We start from the raw sequence: 4255 nt of genomic DNA, 5'->3' as shown, positions 1-4255 counted from the left end.
GCATCCCCAGTTCAACAAAGAAAGGATTAAAACAATTTTTTTTTGGCCAAGGCAGTGGGAGGGACAGGGTTGGACTAGGTAGGAGGGTACTAGGGTTTGAACTCAGGGCTTCATGCTTTCCCAGACTCAGCAAGCTTTCTAGACATGACCCATACATGCCTACAGTTCTTTATGCTGTGGTTATTTTTGCAGTAGGGTATCACTTTTTTCTTAGGCCAGCTTAGACCCTGATCTTTCCTATTTGTGCTTCTCTACCATAGCTGGGATGCTAGATACACATCATCAGGCCAGACCTTACGTTAATATTATTATTGGTTGAGATGGGGCCTCTCTAAATTTTTGCCCAAGCTGATCTAGAACCTCAGTCCTCCCAGTCCTAGCCTGCCAAGTAGTTAAGACTATAGGCTTGGGCCAGAGCACTTGACAAGAGAAGATATTTTTTTAATGGTTGGCTATAAGGCATGTTCGTTTTTGAGGTAGAGACAGTTTTTTTTTTTTTTTTATAATGGGTGTATTCTATTCCCATTTGACACATTTTGTTTTCCAAATGTTGAGGTAAAGAATCAAACTGTCCTCAATTACACTTTTAGAAGGGCTGAACCATCTGGTGAACTAGTTTCATGTTGCGCTTGAAAAAAGTTGTTATTCATTGATGGTCTAAGGAATGGCCTGGCTTGCATCAATTTGGAGTCAATTTATAGAAGTGAACTGTTCTTTATTTAGAGTGCTACACATTGTGCTCCCTTCCATAAAGGACATAAACGTGTCTGCCCGCATGCTCCCTGTCCTCTTGGACCTTCTTATCAGGGCAAACAGATAAGGACCCTCAGCCAACTAACAATGGAAGGAAACTTTAGAGAAGGGGCTATGACTTAGGAGGTGGAGGAAAGGAGGAGGGGTGGAGGAGAAATGGAAGGTTTCTGGGCTGTCTGTAAGGAAAGGTTAGGTTTACTGGAGAGATAAGAAACTGGGATTTTGTTGGAAATGTCTCAGACTACTGGGGTGTCATGTAAGAACACCCACCGACTTGAAAAGAATTTGGCAAGGCAAAGTTTACTTCTACAGAAGGGTATGCTTCTGACAGAAAGCCAAGTAAGCAAGCACACTTGGTGGACAGTCTACCCAGATTTGATCCTTCCTGTGTTACTGCCCTTTGTTCTGATTGGTCTCAACCTTCATTCACAATCTTGCGTGACTGAGCAGCAAAGTCAAAAGTTTATCCATTCAATCAGCCAAAACAAGAAGACCCAGCCAATTTGTCAGTAAAACAGTTCTTACTCAGCAGATGCTCTACCACTTGAGCCATACCTCCAATAAAATACTTTCTTGTAAGATGCTGATTACCCTTAAAATGGCAGTGCTTGTGTTAAGCAATGTCTTTGATAGAAAGATTATAACTCCTACAATTCTCCCATTCTTTTTGTTTTGTTTTGTTTTGTTGGTCATGGGGCTTGAACTCTGGGCCTGGGCGCTGTCCCTCAGCTCTTCATCTCAAGGTTAGTACTCTACCACTTGAGACACAGCGCCACTTCCTCCCCCATTCTTTTTTACATTCCTTTGGTCCTTGGGCTTGCATTCAGGGCCTAGGCACTGTCCCTGAGCCTCTTTGTGCTCATGACCAGCACTCTTATCACTTGAGCCACAGTGCCAATTTTGGCTTTTTCTGAGTAGTTTATTGGAGATATGAGCCTCATGGACTTTCCTGCCAGGGAGGCTTTGGACCTCATTCCTCAGATCTCAGCCTCCAGTATAGCTAGGATTACAGGCATGAGTCACTGGTGTCTGGCTTCTCTCTTCTAACAGTCTTTTCTTCAAACTAGTCAGCATTAATTGATTTTTCCATTCAGCACACACACACATACACACACACACACACACACACACACACACACACACACAGAGGTGTTTGGTGTGGGTCATTTTCGTCAGTTTCTGAAGACCTCTTAATGTAAGTACAACCAATCACAATCATTACTCTGAAAACAGTTACTAAAGAGATAAATATAGGCAGCATGACTCCTTTTCATTTTCCAAACCATTGTTCGAAAAGCTAGTAAGTAGGTCATCTGAATTTTCAACCATTGGCTTTCCAGAATGGTCAATCCTTGAGTACAACATTGGCTACCGATCATCACATGGGCTTTTATCTCTTTTTTGGGGGGAGGGGGTCTGGTCGTGGGGCCTGAACTCTGGACCTGGGCACTGTCCCTCAGCTCTTCAGCTCAAGGCTAGCGCTCTACCACTTGAGCCACAGCACCACTCCCAGCTTTTTTCTTTTTGCTTATGTGGTGCTGAGGAATCGAACCCAGGGCCTCAGGCATGCAAGGCAAGCGCTCTACCACTGAGCCACCTTCCCAGCCCCGGGATTTTATTAGGGCTAGTCTTCCCATGCCATCCTACCAGTGGCGTCTAGTTGCTCTGCTAGTATAATTGCTCTCCAGTATAATTAACAAACCTCTGTTGATTATAATAAATGAAAGTAATAAATCTACATCTTCATTTATGGTGAACCACTAGAATAGAACTGGCTGAAAACCTGCTGCTGATTTCTAGCTTTAAACTCATTGGGTACTCTTCCCAATACCATCTATGTACATATTAGGGCTGAATGATCCAGCAGGGACAAGGTCTCTCCTTACCTGGTATAGATGTTTGTTTGAGACTAATCAGGTTGACAGAATTGCCAGTGTGAAAGGGACGACCAAGTGAACCAAAGTGCAGGGTCCACTCCATTTGGCCAATAAGGTTCCCAACAGTAATCCTCTCAATACCACCACCAGACATCTTCCCTAGCTGATGTTAGTGCTGTTTATCTCCTCAAAGGACTGGCCCTCACCACTTCCAGACAAGTTGCCTAGAAATGCCAATTGCTCCCCTCACATAGTGAGGCAAGGAATATAACTAGTCTTGGGAGAAGGGGGCCAAACAGCTTTAGGAGTTTTTCATCTTCGACTCTTAACTGTTAGGAATATCAATGACAGGTTCTTACTAGAAGAATTTCCCTAGGCCATGTCTTCCTGTTTAGATATGCCTGTGGAGTCTGAGGTTTATCCCAGCAGGAATGAGACCACTTGAGCTTCTGGCCTCTCTGCCACACAAGTATTTTTAATGTGTAGACAGATTATTTAATCTGTTCTACCCAAGTTATTAGTTTCCCTGTATCCAGTTTCAATTTCTGTCTCAAATTCTTTCCCTCCACCATGGTTACCTTAGTGGGGTCATTTGAGGGAGCATTGGGACTCTCATCTCTTCTAGGTGTAGGAGGGTTTATGGATTTTGAATCTGTCTATGGGCTCAGCTCCTGAGAAGGAAGCCCCAGTTAAGCATCTCCCCAGGTCTTAGAGCTAAGGATGCTCAATTTATGGCAATGACTATGAGTTTTAGAGTTTCCCATCTAGACATAGGTCCCCACAAGGCAGTACCTGACAAGCATCAAGCTATCACCTGAGCATTAAGAGGCTAGGTGATGTTTAACCAGGGCCTCCCCTCTAGAAGGCTTTACAGACACTAGGAGCAGGAAAATTATTAGGCTCTTTTGAGAGTCAGTTTTGTAGAGTGGAGTGTAGGACTACTGTCCATTGTTCACTCTGATAGGAAGCTGGAGCAACATGGATTTAGGTATATTGAGTACAACCTTGTTCGGCCATGTTGAACAGCTGTCTTGGTTATGAGCAGGAATTGATATGGTCCTTCTAAGTGGGATCTCCTTCCAGGCTTTATTCAGGACATGAGTCTTCAAGTCAGTGAAGGTGAGCTGGAAACGTGAGAGGTTTGAGTCAAAAGGCTTTGCAACCTGAGAGAAAGCAAAGGCAAGGCAAGAAAGGCAAGGCAAAGCCAAGGCAGAGCAAAGCCACGGCCAAGGCAAAGCCAGGCAAGCTTACTGAAAAGGTAGAGCAACAGAAGGTTGTTATTGCAAAAAACAAAACCATTGTTAATCTCATGAACCAAACGGAAAGTCAGCATCCTGATGGGAATGGCCAGCATCTTTCACTCATAGCTCTGCAGTAAAGAACTTTCGAATTTTTGAGGTATAGTTTTTACTGTCCGGGTCACTGTATGCATCAATCATCAGTAGAAGTTTGCCAGAGTCTCACAGTTGGAGAAGTGGAGCATCACAATTGTATTCTTCAGGAGGCATCTTTGAGGTGGTTTTTCCTGCAGAAAAGTTTCCTTCTGTTCTTTAAGATCGGCAGGGAAAAAGATTCTGCAATTTTCCGTAATAACCTACATCTTAAGAATTTTTTTATTTACATGT

This window comes from Dipodomys ordii, unplaced genomic scaffold (assembly GCF_000151885.1).
Source record: "Dipodomys ordii isolate 6190 unplaced genomic scaffold, Dord_2.0 Scaffold195, whole genome shotgun sequence".
Taxonomy (NCBI): domain Eukaryota; kingdom Metazoa; phylum Chordata; class Mammalia; order Rodentia; family Heteromyidae; genus Dipodomys; species Dipodomys ordii.
The sequence above is the reverse complement of the archived record's forward strand: the minus strand, read 5'-3'. Positions refer to the sequence as shown.